The following is a 19,702-nucleotide window of genomic DNA, read 5'->3' as shown; positions in this document are numbered from 1 at the left end:
CACCTGAAGCAGAAGGAAATCAACTGGCCATTCAAGTAGCCCACGAAGCTGCCTAAGACCCTGTGGAGGCTATCAAAGTCCTGACTGTACTGTCATATCCACCACTGGTTTTGCCAGAAAAAAACCCACTTATGCACTTTGGAAGAAGAAAAATCAAGCAAAAGAAAGTGGGGCCACCCAAAATTCTCAAGGATTGTGGGAAAGGGAGGCTAGGAAGAACATCATGCCAGCTACCTTGGTAAGAGAACTAGCTTGGCAGCTCCACTCCACTACCCACCTAGGAAAAACAAAACTGACTGATCTCTTGTTTTCCTAGTTTTTCATTCCTGGTCTCCATGACGCAGTTTGCTCAGTAAGCATGCAGTGTCCAGTGTGTGCTCAAGTGAATGCCAGTCAATGTAGAAAGAGGGAAGTGGGGGTCAGGTTACTTGGGTTAAGCCCAGGAGAATATTGGGAAGTGAACTTCACCGAACTACAGCCTCCTGCAGCAGGGTACAGGTACTTAATAGTGATGATAGACACATTCTCTGAGTGGGTCGAAGCATGGTGAACAAAGAGGGAAACTGCACAAGTAGTAGCCAAGAAGCTCTTGCAAGAGATTGTCCCTAGGTATGGGCTTCTGATTAATATAGAATCAGACAATGGACCTACTTTCATGTCAGCAGTAACACAGGCAGTAGGTAGAACCTTAGGGACAGAATGGAAGCTCCATTGTGCATATAGACCTTGGAGATCAAGACAGGTAGAGTGGATGAATCTGACTCTTAAAACTACTCTATCCAAATTGATTTTGGAGACTGGTGAGAACTGGGTCAACCTCCCTCCTTTGGCCCTCCTTCGGGCATGTTGTACTCCTTACAAGGCTGGGTATACTCCTTTTGAGATTTTGTTTGGCAGACCTCCCCCGTTAATTCCCCAAATCAAGGACCTTATTATGGCAGAATTAACTAATGAATCCATGTTAAAATATGTATAGGTGCTTCAATAGGTCCAGAAAAAGGTCCACTGCACCCTGTGGAAGGTCTTACCACTCCCCAGCTGGAAGCCAGCCCACTCATTCCAGCCTGGAGATTTGGTGTTGGTAAAGAGCTTTACCAATGAAGGACTAAAGCCACATTGGAAGGGGTTGCATCTCATTGTCCTTACAATACCCTCTGCTGGGATCCCCACCTGGATTCATCACACCCGAGTGAAGGCCTCTCCAGAATGGTGGACTCTGGAGCCAGGACCTGAGCAACTTAAGGTAAGACTTAAGAGACTAAAAATGATTCTCCTCCTTCTGTCCTTGATTTGCCCTTGTTACTGTTGGGACACTTATGAAGGCTCCAACCATGGGTTTAGATTCCTTCTATCTCCTACTGAGGATGGTTTAAAAAAATGTTTAATTGGTCCCCATGGCTCACAGCATTGATTTCCTCTATTACAGGCCCTCTTATTCTTGTCCTGCTTGGGCTCATGATAGCCCCATGTAAATCAACTGCTTAGTTAAGTTTGTGCAAGATCGTATCTCTTCTGTAAAGTTAATGGTGTTAAGGTGTTCTTATAACCTCCTTGAAACTGAAGAAGAGTCAACGGTTTGACTCAATTTCCAAAGAAAGTGGGGAATGAAGTAAGTGACTTAACCAGAAACCACTCCAAGCCCCAATAGCCTGTGCCTGAACTTTACTCCTTTTCCTCCCCAGATTGTTTGTTCAAAGTGATAAGTTAACCAGCACATAGCTTACCTTGTGGTTAAGAACAAAGAACAGGACACCTTATACTGTGGACCTAACCATAAATATTGGAATTTCCTGATGGATCCAAAAATTGGATTTTAATCTAACTTGCAATCTGCTTCTGTACCCATGTTCTTGTTCAAAGATGAGATCATGACATTCTATTGTGTGGTTTTCCCTTTAAAAACTGGGCTTCCCTGCTTGACTGGTACCAAGCAAGATGAGAGCATGAACTCATCCTTGGTTGCAAGCTATTAAAGGATCCTTTTAGTTTGGACATTTTCATGGCATGGTCTTTTTTGCTGGGACAGCTATAACAATAGGAGTTATTGATAGTTTAAGCTGAAATTTTTATGTTAAGTATTCCAGATTATTGTTCTTGTCAGAGGCAAGAACTTATGAATATTGTGCTTTAAGAAAATTTCTTAGTCTAAAAATGGTGTTTAAGCTTCATACAAATATCAAAAATAGAAACTAAATAAGATTCAAATTGAGAATTTTGTAAGAGTTTTAGCCCTGCTCCAGACATTTATCTATCAAGTTTTTCAATTATGAATAAAGCTGCTATAAAATTCCCATTAAAGATTTTATGAACACAAATTTTAACTCGTTTTCATATTTACCAAGTAATTACTGGTAAGAGTATATATAGCTCTGTTAAAACCTGCCAAACTGTCTTTCCTAGAGGCTCTATCACTTTGCATTCTCAAAAATGATGAATGAGAGTATGTGAAGGTTCATATCTTTACCAAAATTTTGGTGTTTTTTATTTCATCAATTCTCTTGGGTGGACAATGATAACATTGTTTTACACTGAAATTCTCTAATGAAATATGATGTTGAGTAACTTTTCATAAGCTTATGTGCCATCTTTATATTTTCATTGGTGAGGTATCCATTCACATTTTTGTTCATTTTTAATTGATTAATTTGTTTACTTCTTACTAAGTTTTGAGAGTTCTTTGCATACCTTGAATAAATTTACTTTTTCAAGTTTTTTTGCAAATATTTTCTCCCAATGTGGGGCTTCTGTTTTTATTCTCTTAACAATGTCTCTTGTTTTGCAAAGCTAAAGTTTTAAAATTTAATGACATTCCACTTATACATTTTTTCTTTCATAAATTGTTCTTTGGGTGTTTTATCAAGAACTCATCATCAAACACAAGGTCACTTAATTTTTCTCCTGTGTTATGTTCTAGAACTATCATAGTTCTGATCATTTCATTTAGATCTCTCAAGCATTTCGAGTTAAATTTTATTAAACAAGAAAGTTTTGTGTCTAGATTAATTTTTTGCATGTGGATATATAGCTGTCATAACATCATTTATACTATAAATATATGTATATTAGAAATAACTACTATACTAATCCTCCCAAATTGTTTGTCCAAAGAGAAAATTCCCTGTCAAAGCACCTTTTTATATCCATATATATATATATTTTTTTTTTGTACTGGGGATTGAAATCAGGACCTTGTGCTTGCGAGGCGGGCAGCGGCACCACTGAACTAAATTCCCAGCCCAAGAATATACTTTTAATAGCATTAAGGTATGTCACTAAATCAAGAAAGGTCTTCATAAAGCAACACAAACTATGAAATAGTTTAATGTAGGAGTTTGAATAAATTTTGTATCATCAAAAAATCATATGCCTTCTAATTTCCAAATCATGCTTTTGACTGGTTGTATTTTCTTTGGAGCTTGCCTTCAATTCAGTATGAAGTGACATCTAACATATGGTGTTGAAATATGTGCTTTAGTGAACCAAATCTTTGCTAAATGATATAACTTACAAGGCACTCATATTTATAGAATTACGTGAAAATATCACTAAAATAGCACACCTTTTACTTACTTATGCTGGGAAATAAATCTTTTCCTTCCTTTTTCCAAATTTTATTATTCCAACTAGTGGACTGAAATAATTGCTTCTATCTCTTGGGCCCAATAAAGCAATTTAGCTCTTAATGAGACTTGTTAGATTTGAAGATGAGTGGCTTTTTGGGATTTTTTTTTTCATTAGTTTACATTACCTGCTGAGTCATGAGCATTGAAACTGGAGGTTAATTTCCTTCCTAGTAAATGAAGCAGATAATCAGCCTTTGGAGAATGACTCCTACGCTGTAAATAAGTCTTGATAAGCTGAGGGATAGCCCAATGCATCAATCAGTCATATTCAAGCCATCTGTCCAAAAATTAAGATGAAGTAAATATATTAATTTGTTACATTTCAAAAGCTGTACTGACAAACCCGTATGGACATTTTAAATGTCAATGGATAACTGAAACACTTTACTAATATTCCACTGAGTCATGGGTTACAGTTTTATAAAGTTCCTTTTCAGCAACCAACATGTGGAGAATATTTTTAACCAGATGTACAGCTAATGACAATCAAAGCAGATGCTTCACAAAAGATTACACATTTAGAAAAAAAATCTCAGTTAGAGTTTACATCAACATGATGGCTTAAAATTTATTTCTTTGATTGAGATGAATTATACAGACAGATGACTGGGATTGGTGTGAGATTGCCAAAGAAAATATATCTATGAAATACTCCTGTCTCTTTCAGATATTATCTCCTAGGTTAGAACTAGGAAATTGTAAAGGTTGCCTCCTCTCATGTAGGAATGACATGTCAGATAAGAGAGAAACAAAGATTCAATTCATCTTCCTGGAAAAAATAGATTAGCAGGTAGGTTATAAGACAATGCCGATTGTCAAGACAATTGGCAAATGACAAGAGTCAAGGCCATGTGAAATGGAGCTTCTATTGGTCTTGCATTAAAAATAAATGTATCTATATACTTGTATATTTTAAACAAATTGATTAACACATTGACAAAAGATTTAATAAAATCCTTTGTTAAGGTGATATAATATAAAATATATAAAATGATAATATATTTCTGCAATTAATCTGATAAAACTGGTTTCTTATATATTTATATTTCATCTTTTAAATATATATAATTTTATTTTCCCATTTCCAATTTTTCAAACTTTATTGGAAATGTTCAGTCAAGAAAGATAATACTTTATTCTTTTAACCTTTATTCTAAATAAATCCAGGAATGGTGGTGCTTACATGTAATCTCAGCACTCTGGGAGGCTGTGGCAGGAAGATCTTAAGTTCAAGGGCAGCCTAGGAAATCTAACTAAGTAGTGAGATCCTGTCTTAATTTTTTTTTTAATTAAAAGGTAAGGGGATGTAGCTCCCCCGGGTTCAAGGAGAAGGGCAGGGAGGATGGGGGACAGGGGACCAAAAATGGTCAAGATATGATACATATATGTACATATATTTTCCAAAAATGAATGTATTATGTATCACAAACATCTAGCAATAGAAAAGTACATCCAAGACTGTTTCATCTAACACTTCAAAACCCATTTTCTTCTTTCTCTTAATAATGACATTTATTTATAGAGTGGATACAGTATTTTCCCTATTCTACACACAAGTCAATGGAGGTTCAAATTTTTTTCTGACTTTCTCATGATGATATCTTTTTTGGCTTTGAATCTGATGTCTCTTTCCTTACTTTTTAATCAAGGGATGTTTGGGAATATATGAATGTTATTGATAATATAACATAAATCATTTTTTGCATATGCTGTTGTAAGACAATCGATTGAGACATATGATCTTCAACTTAAGATCTCTATTTCAAAATTATGCAAAGACAAATTTTATTCTCAAAAGTTTTTCTTTAAACATTTCAGGATAAAAGATTTAAAAAATGTTTTAACTAGTCTAACAACTATCATCACTTATTTTGTGTCATGGAAGGACAGTATCTGTCTGAGTCAGTGGCAGCCATGTTAGTGATATAATTGGAGTTGACAGGAAATTAAACTCAGTACCATTCATCCAGAAGTTTCATGCAAATCAAAAAATTCTCCTTTACCATCCTTATATCATTCATTAAATTTTATTTTAAATTGCGGGCATTATAGAAGTTTAAGGAGAGTTTGCTGACCTGAGGTCAGATTTTAACATGTAGGATAACTCAATTAGCCAGATTAAGAATAAGAAAGAGGGAAAGCACCAGGATGAGGATGAACTAAGTGAAAATTTAGAAATCATTCAAGGTGAAAGCTAGTAGGCAGAGCTCAGATTTGTGGCAGAAATAACGATAAGCCCAAGGAACAGGCACTAGGCAAGCCAAATAGTTCGGTTTTACAGGGCTGAGAAAGACCTTTCTCCTTTTTCTTTCATTAACAGCAATCTAAGAAAACAGTATCAAATCAAATTTCAACAATCCCATTCCATAGAAACTGAGAGAAGAGGGAAAATGAAAGTTGTAGGTGGGCAAAGAAAGCAGTTTTCTAGAAACAATAATTTCATTACTATTTGAACTTTATAAAAATATTCTTGAAACATTGGCTTATATGTATATATATATGTCATTATTTGAAACGTTTCTTCTGGTCACTGCAATAGCAATGAATACTAAAATCTAAATTCTGTATTTGGTGAACCAACAGTTTTAAGCATTGGCCTGTGTTACATGGTATGTCAATCACATTATAGTAGCTAATAATAATAAATGTTAATGACACTAATAGTGGATCAGTGAAATTCACAGGGTTCATCTCTCAGATAAGTAAATAACCTCAGGCAATTCATACTTTTTCTTCTTCATATGTTCTTGTTTTTAACTATCTGCAGAGCTTTAAGGGCAGCCAAGAAAGATTTATTCCTGTAATTTTCTTTAAACTGATCATACATCTTTCTTAAGCCATAACAAAAACTTACACTAAAGTTGATTTTATGAAAAAAGCCATATTCTTGTCATGCCACATTTTAGTGTTAATATATAAAACTTTAATGAAGATACATCATAATTTTTTCTGCTAGACTTCAAGAATTACTCATTTTTATTGCATTTTTGTAAGGCTGTGTTTTGTCTGATTGTTTTTTGATACCATGTTATCCAGAAGCTATTCAGACAGAGAAGATGACTTTTTTTTCTAGAAGAAATAGGCAGAAGATACTGAAATCACGCATTAATCAGTTTTTCAGTCTTTATCAAATAGTTTATCTAAAATAGCAATATTAACATTTTAAAAATAAAAACAAAACATCTTTTGGAAATACAACTCCAAAGATGACTACTACAAAAACACATGTATAGTATGGTTTTATTTTATAAGAAATGTATACATGAATTTATAATTCATAAAAATGAATATGTCAATATATAAACTTGATATGATTATACATGTTTTAATTTTACATTATCTATTTTTAGTGTTCTAAAACTTTCTATACTGTACATATACCATTACATTTGTAAATAGAAACCTATTATGTAAAATATTAGTAATATTTTTCACTTATAAGATTTTACTGCCAAAATTGTTTTTTTGTGTTTCATTTTCTGCAATATGTTTTCTCAATTTAATAACACTTCATTGTGTTTCTATAAATGTAGTCAGTCTTCTTAAGATAAAGTATCTGTGTGATTTTATTACACTATTTTTGGCACCTAATGTATTTTTCTAGTTAACATGAAATTATCTTACATGACAATGATTTTCCCCTGATTATAAATGTCTGAATTCCAAAGATTCCAAGATACTACTTCTAATTTATTTCTCAAAAATCTCCTACACACCTGCTCTGTAGTCTGACACACACTAGCACTAACTGAGTGACCTTGGGTACATTCCTTAATCTCTTTAACATATTTATTTAGTCCACTGAAAAATTAATGTCATGGATATACCTACATAATGAGGTATGTATGTCCTGACCTAATGACTGAGATGTTAAGGGGAGACATCATGTACAAAGCACAGTACTTGGTACCATCAAAATTACTTGTAAATATATTATTTTATGGTGCCTTACCTTTTAAAGCAAGCTATGAACCTCAGATCAAAATTTCCTGCCCTATGTTTTATTTGAGTGGTTTTCTTTTGTTTGGATAAGTTTTTTATTTGTTTGTTTATTTTTCAATACTGGGGATTGAATTGAGGGCCTTTCCATTAAGCTGCAACCTGTCCTTTTTTATTATTTTATTTTATTTTCTGGTACTGGGGATAGAACTCGGGTCCTTATGCTTGTGAGGCAGGCGGCAGAACCACTGAGCTAAATCCCTGGCCAGCCAGTCCTTTTTTAAAAAATTTAGATTCGGGTTCTTGCTAAATCACTAAATTACCAGGCTCTTTTTGAAATTGTAGTCATCTTGTCTCAGCATCCCAGAGTGCTGGGATTTAAGTAACAGAGTTTTAATGGACCACAGACATACCCATTCATTTACTGTTGCCAGCTTTCATACTATAGCAACAGAGATGAGAAATTTCAACAAAAATTGTATGTCCAGAAAGACTGAAATAGCTACTCACTGGTATTTTTAAAAAGTTCAACGATACCATCTTTTTTTAAAATATTCTTTTATTGATACATTTTAGGCATACAACACAATTACATTTCTCATTGGGAATTGTACCTTTATATGATGCATCTTGGTTCTTATTTTTTCCCCATTCCTAGCCCTCCCTTCACCCCCTCCACCCTTCCCTATTTACAAAGACTTTATTTCCATTTTTTTCATTTCTCAGCATTTTTCCTTTCCCTTCTTTCCTTTCCCCTGCCCCTCCCACTACCCCTACCCCTTCAGACATTTGCTTCCTAGTTTGCATTATCGATTATTCATTCTAATCATTGGTACACTTTAGGTATACAATATAATGACATTCATTATTGGAAATTTGCACTTTTACATAATCTCTCTTGGTTCTTATTTTTCACCCTTGACGAGCCCTCCCTTCAACCACTCCATTCCTCCCTTTTTACAAAGATTTTGTTCCTATTTTTCCATTTTCTCATATTAATTCAATAACCTTCTTTCCTTTCCCCTACCCCTCCCACTTCCTTCCCCTTTGCCCCTTTTCTTCCTATTTCACATTACCTATTATACATTTTAGTCCTTATTTACACTTTCAGTTTCTCACACCAGAGAAACTATTCGATATTTATGCATGTGTGTCCTATTTATTTCACTTAAGAGTATCACCTCAATGTGCATCCATTTAGCTATAAATGTCTCTAATTTCTCATTTTTTATGGCTGACTAGTACTCATTTTATTAAAAAAATACACATTTTCTTTATCCAGTCTTCAGTTGATGGGCATTTGGGCTGTTTCCAAGTTTTAGCTATCACAAACTGTGCTGCTATGAACATGGATGCCCGTATACCACTGTGGTAGGATTCTTTTAATTCTTTGAGGAAGATCCCCAGCAGTGGAAGAGCGGGGTTAAATGGGACTTCCAGTCCTAGTTCTTTGAGGTATCTCCATACTGATTTCCACAGTGCTTGCACCAGTCTACACACCCACCAGCAGTGGAGCAGGGTTCCTTTTTCCCCACAGCCCCGCCAGCATTTGTTACTGGTGGATTTCATGGTAGCAGCCATTCTTTCTGGAGTGAGGTGAAATCTCAGTGTTGTTTTCATTTGCATCTCTCAAATGACCAGTGATGTTGAACATTTTTTTTATGTATTTATTGCTATTTCTACTTCTCTGTCTGAGAAATGTCTGTTCATTTCAGAGCCCATTTTTGGACTGGGTCTTTAAATTTGGGAGGTCTGATCTTTTTAAGTTCTTTATAGATTTGAGATAGTAGATCTTTGAGGAAGAGCAGGTGAAGATTTTTTCCCACATTGTGGGTTGCCTCTTCACACTGCTGGTGGTTTCTCTTGCTGTGCAGAAGATTTTTAATAAGAAGAAATCCCACTTGTTGATTGTTTGTGCTAGTTCACGGGCAATTGAGGTTTTGTTCATAAAATCTTTCCTACACTGATGTCTTCAAGGGTTCTACCTAACCTCTGTTCCAACCGGTTCAGAGTTTCTGTTTTAATATTTAGATCTTTAATCCATTTTGATTTTAGTTTAGTGCATGCTGAGAGATATAGGTCTAGTTTTTATCTTTGGCAAGTTGACACCCAATTTTTCCAGCACCATTTATTAAAGAGGCTATTTTTCCTCCAGTGAGGGTGTTTGGCTCCATTATCAAAGATGAGATGGCTGAGTGTGTCTGACATTATTTCTGCATCTTCTATCCCATTCCACTGGTCCTCCGGTCTGTTTCTTTGCCAATACCACCATGCTGTTTTTATCACAGTAGCTTTGTAGTAGAGTTGCAGGTTGGGGATTGTGATACCCTCTGCCATGTCTCTGTTACCTAGAATTGCTTTTGCTATTTTGGGTCACTTCTTGTTCCAAACGAATTTTTGGATGGTTTTCTCAAGGTCTGTGAAGTATGCTTCTGGGATCTCAATTGGAATTGCACTGAATCTATATAGCAGTTTTGGAAGTAAGGCCATTTTCACTATCTTAATCCTTCCTACCCAGGAGCAGGGGATGTCTGTCCATTTTCTGATGTCATCTTCAATCTCTCTTTTCAGAGTGCTATAGTTTTCAGAGAAGAGGTCTTTGATTTTTTTCATTAGGTTGATTCCTAGGTATTTCAGTTTTTTGGATGCTATTGTGAAAGGAATTATTTGTCCTATTTTTCTCTCTGTGAGTCTGTCATTTGTGTAGAGGAAACCTATTGATTTTTGTGTGTTGACCTTGTAACCAGATACTTGAGTGAATTTGTTTATTAAGTCTAGAAGACTTTTGGTGGAGTTCTGTGGGTCTTCTATATAGAGTATCGTGTCATCTGCAAATAATGACAATTTCACTTCTTTATTTCCTATCTTTATTCCTTTTATTTCTTTTTCTTGTGTAATTGTCATGGCTAATGTTATCAGAACTATATTGAACAAGAGTGGTGATAGTGGACACCCTTGTCTTGTTCCTGATTTTAGTGTGAAGGATTTCAGTTTTTGACCATTTAGTATGATATTGGATGTTGGTTTTTCATAGGTGGCTTCTATCAGTTTGAGGTAGAGACAATCTATTCCCATTTTTGTAGGGTTTTTATCATAAATGCATGTTGGATTTTGTCAAATGCTTTTTCTGCGTCTATGGAGATAATCATATGGTATTTTTCCTTGGCTCTATTGATATAGTGTATTACTTTGATTGATTTGTGTATGTTGAACCATCCCTGCATCCCTGGGATGAATCCCACTTGATCAGGGTGTGTGATCTTCTTGATGATCTTCTGCATTCTATTTGCCAGTATCTTATTAAGAATTTTTGCATCTATGTTCATTAGTGAGATTGGCCTATAGTTCGTTTTTTCAGTTGGGTCTTTCTCTGCTTTGGGAATCAAGGTGATGCTTGCTTCCAGGAATGAATTTGGGAGGATTGCTTCACTTTCAATTTCATTGAAGAGTTTAAACAATAGTAGCAGTTGTTCCTCTATAAATGTCTTGTAGAATTCAGCATTGAAGCCATTAGATCCCGGGCTTTTCTTAGTTGATAAGGTTTTAATTACATTTTCAATTTCATTGATTGATATTGGGTTGTTTAGAATTTTTAGGTCTTCTTTGTTCAACTTTGATAATTCATATGTATCTAGGAATCTGTCCATTTCTTCTGTGTTTTCCATCTTATTTGGCCTTAGGTTCTGGAAGTAGTTATTGATGATCCTCTCGATTTCTGCTGAGTCTGTTGTAATTTCACCCTTTTCAATCCTAATTGTATGGATTTGGCCATTTTCTTTCCTTTTTCTGATAAGGTTGGCTAAGGGTTTGTCAATTTTGTTGATTCTTTCGAAGAACCAACTCTTGGCTTCATTAATTTTTTGTATCGTTCTCTAAGTCTCCATTGCATTGATTTCTCCTCAATCTTTATAATTTCCTCCCTTGTATGAGCTTTGGGGTTGTCCTGCTCTTCTTTTTCTGGAAGCTTGAGGTTCAGCATCAGGTTGTTTCATTGGACTCGTTCCGTTTTCCTAATACGCGTATTCACTGCTATGAATTTCCCTCATAAGATTGCTTTCATTGTGTCACATGGATTCCGATACGTTGTATTGTCATTGTCATTTAATTGAAGGAACTGTCTGATTTTTTCCTTAATTTCCTCTGTGACCCATTGGTTATTCAGAAGTGTGTTAATTTCCATGTGTTTATGAAATTTTTCAAATTTCGTTTGGTATGGATCTCCAATTTCATCGCACTATTATCTGATGATATACAGGGGATAACTTCAGTTCCTTGCACTTACTTAAACATGTTCTGTGTGTGAGTATGTGGTCTATTTTGGAGAATGACCCATGTTCAGCTGAGAAGAATGTGTATTCTGATTTTGTGGGGTGGAAGACTCTGTAAACATCTGTTAAGTTCATTTGTTCAAGAGTTTGATTGACTTCTAATATTTTATTATTTATTTTTTGTGTAGTGGACCTATCTATTTGTGACAGTGGGGCGTTGAGGTCCCCCACTACAATCGTATTAGTGCATATATGACTTTTTATGTCCATTAGTATTTGTTTTATATAGTTAGGCACACTAGTGTTTGGTGCATAGATATTTATGATTGTCATCATTTCCTCTTGGATTGCTCCCTTTACAAGGATGTAGTGTCCTTCTTCATCTCTCTTAATCAGTGTTGGTTTGAAATCTACTTGATCTGCAAAGAGGATAGCTACTCCTGCTATTTTTTGGGTTCTCGCCGCATGGAGTATTGTTTTCCACTTTCAGTCTATGAGTTTCCTTTTGAATTAAGTGTGTTTCTTGTATGCAGCATATCGTTGGATTTTGCTTCTTGACCCATTCTGCCTTTTCTTTTGATTGGTGAATTGAGAACATTAACATTGATGGTTATAACTGAAATGCATTGACTTGTCATTGCCATGACTTTTTCTTTTTGTTGGGTTCTTCCCCTTTACATTTAATTTCTTGTCATGCCAGATGGGTTCATTCTGCTTTGCTTCCTGGGGTTGTGATCCTCAATGTCTGTTCCTAGGATATTGTGTAAAATTCTTTGGAGTGCTGGCTTGGTATTCACGAAGTTCCTAAGGTGCTTTTTCTCATGAAAGTGTCTTATTTCTCCATCCATTTTGAAAGATAGTTTTGCAGGGTACATCCATCTGGGTTGGAGAATGTTTTCTTTTAGGGCTTGGAATATGTCACTCCAAGCTCTTCTCACCTTCATGGTTTGTGTTGAGAAGTCTGCTGTGATTCTGATAGGCTTTCCTTTGTATGTGATTTGTTTCTTTTCTCTAACTGCTTAGAACTTTGTTCTTCTGTTGAGTTTCTAGAATCTTAACAATTATATGCCTGTGTGTAGATTTTTTTGATCAAGGCTATTTGGAGTCCTATATGCCTCACTTATCTGTATGTCAAGTTCTTTTTCCTTGCTTGGGAAGTTTTCTTCTATTACTTCTGTGAAGAGTTTTTTAATGTCATCTGCACTCTCTCCTGTTTCTTCATTGATCCCAATCAGTCTTATGTTATTCTTTTTTTGCATCGTCTAGCAGCTGCTGGATTGATTTCTCCTGTTCCCTTATAATTTTGAAGCAATTTTTCTTTTCCTGGTCACTAATTGTAATCTCATCTTCTATATCTGAAATTCTGTCCTCACATTGGCTTATTCTGCTGTGTAGACATTCAGTGGAGTTTTTCATGTCCTGGAAATCTATTTGCATCTGTTTTATGGATTCCATTTGTTTCCTATTTTGGGATTCCATCATGTTCCTCAGCTCCTCTCTAGGTTTAATCATTTCTTGCACTAGGAGCACAATTTCTCTTGTTATCTGAGAAATTATTTCTGATTTCATTTTTTCCAGATCCTTTTTTGCTGCCAGTTCAGTGGGTCCAGGTGGTTGAGTATCAAAGTGTTCCATCTCATTTCCTTTTGGGGTTGGTGTAGGTGATCTGGAAGTCTGGTTTTGAGACTTATTTACATGTTTTCTCATTTTGAGTGTGGGGGTGGTGGGGTGCTGTTGGTGTCCACGTGGCTTACCTCCTCTGACCTGGGAGAGATGGGCCAGAGGCTGGGAGCAGATGTAGGGATGATGGCCTGAAAGCCCCTTCCTCTAGCCCAGGAGTGGTGGGACATGTGGTGGACCAGAAGTCCCTTCCTCTGAACCAGGATCAGTGGGACTGCAGCTCAGAAGCTCCTACCTCTGCGCCAGGAGTGACCGGATTGATGGCAGGCCAAAAACCGTTTCCTCTTGGTTGGGCGTGGCGGGAGGGATGATGGCCAGGCAGCCCCTTCCTCTGGACCAGGAGCAGTGTGAAGGCAGCTCAGAAGCCCCTACTTCTGGGCAGGAATTCTTTAAATGCTAAGAACTTGATTAGGTCCAGTACAGTGGTCTGGTGGTCTGGTGTGCTCTGCATCTTTGTAGTGTGGAACCAGGTGGCTGTATGGAGAAGAGGCCAAAGGAGTGGGGGCGGGGTCCAGTGGATTGCTGCTGGGGCATATACTGATTCGGTGTTTTCCGCATGACTGGTGACCTCAGGACCAAGTCCACAAACCTGCCTGTCTGCAGAGGGCTGATTTGGTGTTTTCTGCTTGGCCAGGGACCCCGGGACCACACCCACAGACCTGCCTGTCTGCAGCGGGCTGACTCAGCGCCCTCCACCTGGCTGGCAACCAAGGATCCCACCCTAAAATATACAGACACATCCCTTACTTTGGCTTACACGATTCATTATAATATGGATGTGGTTCTACCCTTAACCTTAATGTTATGTAATGTTTTTATATTAGAAAATTTGGATCTCAAATTCCTCATGTCATTCAGACCTTTAATCTGGACTCTCTTATTACATAAATTTCACTCCTATGTTTTCATTTATCAGACAGATAGAGAAAAATCACATTTGTCTTTGGTATTTTTATTCAGATGCAAGCTACTGTAATTATTTTATTGTGAACAGTGGTTTGAAGATGATATTAATATATATTCAGCAGTACATGTCAGTTAAAAAAATAAATGTAGCTACCAGTTAGAGCATTATGCACAATATAATTAAAAACATTTCTGATCTTGAAGAGTTTTACATGTGGCTAGGACCTACAGTGAATTAAATAACTTACAATAAATAAAATATTTAAAAATAAGTTAAATGTTGAGCAAGTGGTTCCTAAAACTAAATGATCAGAACTGTCTGATGTGATGCAATAGAAGGTAAATTGAAAACTATTCCTATATGATTAACATAAAAATATATCAAAACTTGTGACAATTAGCAAAATTCCTTTCTTTCTTATGGCTGAAGAATATCCCATCATATAAATGTACCACATATTCTTTATCCACTCATAAGTGGACACTTGCTATTTTTCCACTTCTTAGCTATTGTGTTAGTTCTGTTTTTAATTTCTTATGGATCTTCCATACTATTTTCCAAAGTAACTGTACTAATTTACATTCCCCATAACAGTATGCAAGTGTTTTTTGTTGTGTGCATCCCTGCCAGGACTTATCTTTAGTCTTCTTGATAATAATCCTGCCATTTGCAACAAAAACTAGAGATCATTATGTTAAGTGAATTAAGTGCAAAAAGACAGTACTGCCTGATTTCACTCATATGTGTAATCTATAAAAATTGATCACATAGAAGTTGATAGTAGGATTGTGGTTGCCCAGTCTGGGGAGACTAGGTATATGGGGGATTGATAGAGGGTGTTTGATAGATGTAGACTAAATTACAGTAGATAGAAGTATGTTCTGATATGCTACTACATACTAGGTAACTATAGAAAACTGTAATGTACTATATATTTCAAAAGGCTAAAAGAAAGAATTTTGAAAATTTTCCTAATAAATAAATATTGAGTGTTTGAGGAAACAAATATGTTTAACCTGAATTGAACATTATTCATTGTGTACATATATTGAAACATTATCTATTGTCTTATTAATATTTCCAATTTGTGATTTTACATATCAATTTAAAAAAACTTGTGGTATGGAGGTAAAGCAAAGCTTTGGGAAAATGTATAGAACTAAATTTAGCATGAAGGTAAGTAAATTTAAATAAATGTAAAGTGATTTAAATAATAGTTGTGGCAGAAATTAATTCAGGAAAAGAAGAAGACACAATGAACAAAATCTAAGTAAGAGTCACAGAACAATGACAAACAGTAGCAGTGATAAAAACTGGTCCATAATTATAGGTATGGTAATGTTTTTAAATGTTTTTCAAAATAAAATTGAGTTTACCTATTAACATAATTTTGACATGAGTGAACTAAGATGGTAGAGATCTAGGAAGATGATGTCAAAAATATTGAAATGGAGTTAGAATCACTGGAAATGGAGCTAGAACATTGGATTAGTTTTTATGAGTGTAAACAAGGTATAAAATTAGACATAAAAGGTTACAAAACAATCTATTTAAGTATGAGAAATAATATATTAAAGGCTCTAATCATCACCGGTTTATATTTCTCTCTGTTTGTGCAGTACGATCCCAAAGTCCTAATAAGCTTTGCCGTAGAAGTCTATTCAGTGATTCTAAATTTCATGTGGTTAAGAGTATTAAAAAAATGGAAATTTTTGCAGACTAAAATCAAATAGGTAAATTTGCCTGAAAGGTATAGGTTTATCTTAAATTGTAATAATTTGAACACAGGAACACAACACTATACAGTAATATAGAAAAACACCCAAGCAGACCTAAACATATATGCTGTTTACTATGTTGCTACATAGTTTGAATGACATTAACTTATTAGAGATGATACCATCTATTAGTTACTATTGCCACAATTAGTTTACATGTACAAAAATTAAAATTTCTTTAGAACACTGGAAAAATAGTATTTCATATCTTGTTCCAATAGTAGCATTCCTTGCTGGAAAGGATAGAATACAAACCTAAAGAAAAGACATGCTAGTGAAAATAAGAAGCTACTTTTTTGACCAACTATGTGAGATATTAGCATTTTAGTTAAAAGTGGGATAATTTTTAATTTGACCCTCAATTCTTATCTGTTTAAGAGAATAGATTTATTGAAAATGTTTTTGATTCCATTTTCAGGTATCATTTCTCTCAATTTTCATAGTTCTTGCTGATCCAATCCTATTAAGTTATTTAAAATGAATGGGTAAGGGGATTTTGTTACATTATTAACTTTGGAACTTATTTCTGAACTCCTATTATCTGTCTTCCAGATTACTGAAGATGGTAAAACAACAAGTTCTTCCTCTCTTCATCCTAATATTATAATATTCTAGTGGAATGACTTACTAATTTTGAATAGTTCAATGAACTATTTTCCTTTTAAAACTACAGCAGAAATGACATCACTTGTAGTGAGCCTGTGAGTATATTTGTATTTATTAATCAAGGAAGAATACATTTGTTCAGTTGTAAATAACAAGCTCTTAGTCAAATGATTATCTGTATAAATTTCCCTACTCAGACACAACAAATAGATATCATACTTCTGTTGTGAGCAATCTGTGGTCACTATGTTTTAGATACTGGTATTTTATCACAAAAGAAAAAATCTGTAAACCCAAAGAAAATTAAAAGTCAAGAAAGTAATGTTTTAAGTGTGAGGCAATTCCTCTATGATAATTCCTCTAGAAATAAGCATTTCTGAAAAATCAAATGTTATCTCTTGGGAGCCACATTAAATATCACCACAATTATATAACAAACACAAAAGAAAGAACTAAGAATATAAGCAGACTAGTATAACCACTATGATAATTAGTGTAGAGACTTCAAAAATTTTAAAGTATGAATTCCATTTGACCCATCTATACCTCTCTTAGGTATACTATGCCTTCAAGAGTTAAATATATCATACAATAATGAGAAATACATTACATAACCATGTTTATAGTAGCACAACTCAAATTAGCTTTTGGAAATAGTGTAGATGTCCACCAACAGAAGGATGGAGAATCAAAATGTGTCATGTGCATGTAATGGAATATTATGCAGCCATTAAAGTGAAATTATGTCATCCCCAAGAAAATAGATATAACTTGAGACTATAACACTAAGCAAAATAAATCAGATACAGAATGTTAAATATTAAATGGTTTATCTTACATGAGAAACCTAAAATATAAATAAATTAAAAACTAAAATTTAGGAGAAATGGTAGGACACAAGGAGGCAAACATTTTTCATGATGAGAAATAGAATTGGGGGGTTCAGGAAATGGAAAGAAGGATTGAAAATGATCAGGAGATACTATGGACATGTAACACTTACCCAAATAAACATACATATTATGTTTTGCAAATGTACATTAAAAATGGGAGAAGCAGAACTAATATATAAACACTGTAAAAAAGTTAAAATTTACAAACTAAAAATCTAAAAAGCTGTCTTTTTAAAACCCTACAGATATAAAAATACACTTTTAAGTAATTGATGGGTATAAAAAGAAAACAAAATTTAATAGTAATTATAATTAAATATTGAAAATAATAAAACTTATTTGGATATGTTTATAAAATTAAATATTTAATTTAGAAATATTAAAGTTTGAAAATTAATGTCAAATAAGGATGTGGTCAGTCTATGATATTCAGAGATAATCCAAAAATAACCTAAGTAACAAAATAGGTGGAAATAATTTTAACAAAATCAGAAAATTAAAATTTAATATTGTTCATTGAAGTTAAAAATTGATTATTTATAAGAATATGTTTAGTAAAATAGAAGACCATTTAGAGAGGTTGAGATGGAAGTTGGAGATACTAAAGTAAAATTAAATATGCTATTAAAATTAAAATATAAAACAAGTGCAGGTGAAAACTTTTATTATAGTCAGTAAGTAATGAGGCAACCATTAAAGTGTTGAAACTGTTCACAGTGGATTTGAGAAACTGAGTATGCATAGATTATTTAATATAGAAATTTTAAAATAAGATTGCTGGTGTTTTGTCTTGTGGGGGTATAAACTATAAACTTTGGAGTTATCTGCCATACAAAAATTATATATAACCCTACTAGATAGTAATTAACCTGAGTTGGACTCTGCCTCTCCAGAATTCTGAAAGAGTACATTTGATATAAAATCAAGATCATACCAGAGGACCAGTGGAACAGATTAGAAGATACTGAAACAACTCCAGGCAACACTCAGCCACCTCATCTTTGACAAAGGAGCCAAACATCCTCATTGGAGGAAAGATAGCCTCTTTAATAAATGGTGCTGGAAAAATTGAGCTTCAACTTGCCAAAGATAAAAACTAGACCTATAACTCTCACCATGCACTAAACTAAAATCAAAATGGAATAAAGATCTAAATTTTTAAACAGAAATACTAAACTGGTTGGAAGATGGGTTAGGTAGTACTCTTGAAGACATTGGCATAGGAAAAGATTTTATGAACAAAACCTCAGTTGCATATGAACTAGCACAAACAATCAACAAGTGTGATCTCTTCCTGTTAAAAAGCTTCTGCACAGCAAGAGCAATCACCAACAGTGTGAAGAGACAACCCACAACGTGGGAAAAAATTTTTTTCCAGCTGTTCCTCAGACAAAGGTCTAGTATTTTGAATCTATAAAAAGCTTTAAAAAATCAGACCTCCCAGATTTAAAGACCTAATCCAAAAATGGGCATCTGAAATGAACAGACATTTCTCAGACAAAGAAGTAGAAATAGCAAATAAACATATGAAAAAATGCTCCACATCACTGGTCATTCGAGAGATGCTAATGAAAACAATACTGAGATTCTACCTCACCCCAGAAAGAATGGATGCTATGAAGAAATCAACCAATAACAAATGCTGGTGGGGGAGTGGGGACAAAGGAAACCCACTCCACTCTTGGTGGGAGTGTAAATTGGTGCAACCACTATGGAAATCAGTATGGAGATACCTCAAAGAACTAGGATTAGAGGTTCCATTTGACTCAGCTATTTCCCTGCTGGATATCTTCCCAAAAGAAAAGAATCACTCCACAGTTGTATATGTGCACCCATGTTCATAGTGGCAGAGTGTGTAATAGATAAAACTTGAAAACAGCCCATTTGCTGATGGACTGGAGACTGGGTAAAGAAAATATATATTTTTTTATAAAATGGAGTACTACTCAGCCTTAAAGAATGAGAAATTAAAGACATTTATAGCTAAATAAATGCACATTGAGGCCAT

General features: G+C 34.7%; 1 long non-coding RNA gene across 1 annotated transcript; it reads left to right on the top strand.

The window, feature by feature from the left end:
• Nucleotides 1-543: 543 nt before the first annotated feature.
• On the top strand, nucleotides 544-17,225 carry LOC110345133 (uncharacterized). Its single transcript, XR_002388266.2, has 3 exons — nucleotides 544-742; nucleotides 977-1,243; nucleotides 16,748-17,225. It is a non-coding gene; the product is annotated as an uncharacterized LOC110345133 (long non-coding RNA).
• The last annotated feature ends 2,477 nt before the right edge of the window (nucleotides 17,226-19,702 follow it).

The sequence above is a fragment of the Heterocephalus glaber genome, unplaced genomic scaffold (assembly GCF_053883595.1).
Source record: "Heterocephalus glaber isolate CG9 unplaced genomic scaffold, H.glaber_assembly_v1.0 deba00001569, whole genome shotgun sequence".
NCBI lineage: Eukaryota > Metazoa > Chordata > Mammalia > Rodentia > Bathyergidae > Heterocephalus > Heterocephalus glaber.
Note: the sequence above shows the minus strand (reverse complement) of the source record. Positions and strands in the feature narration are given on the sequence as shown.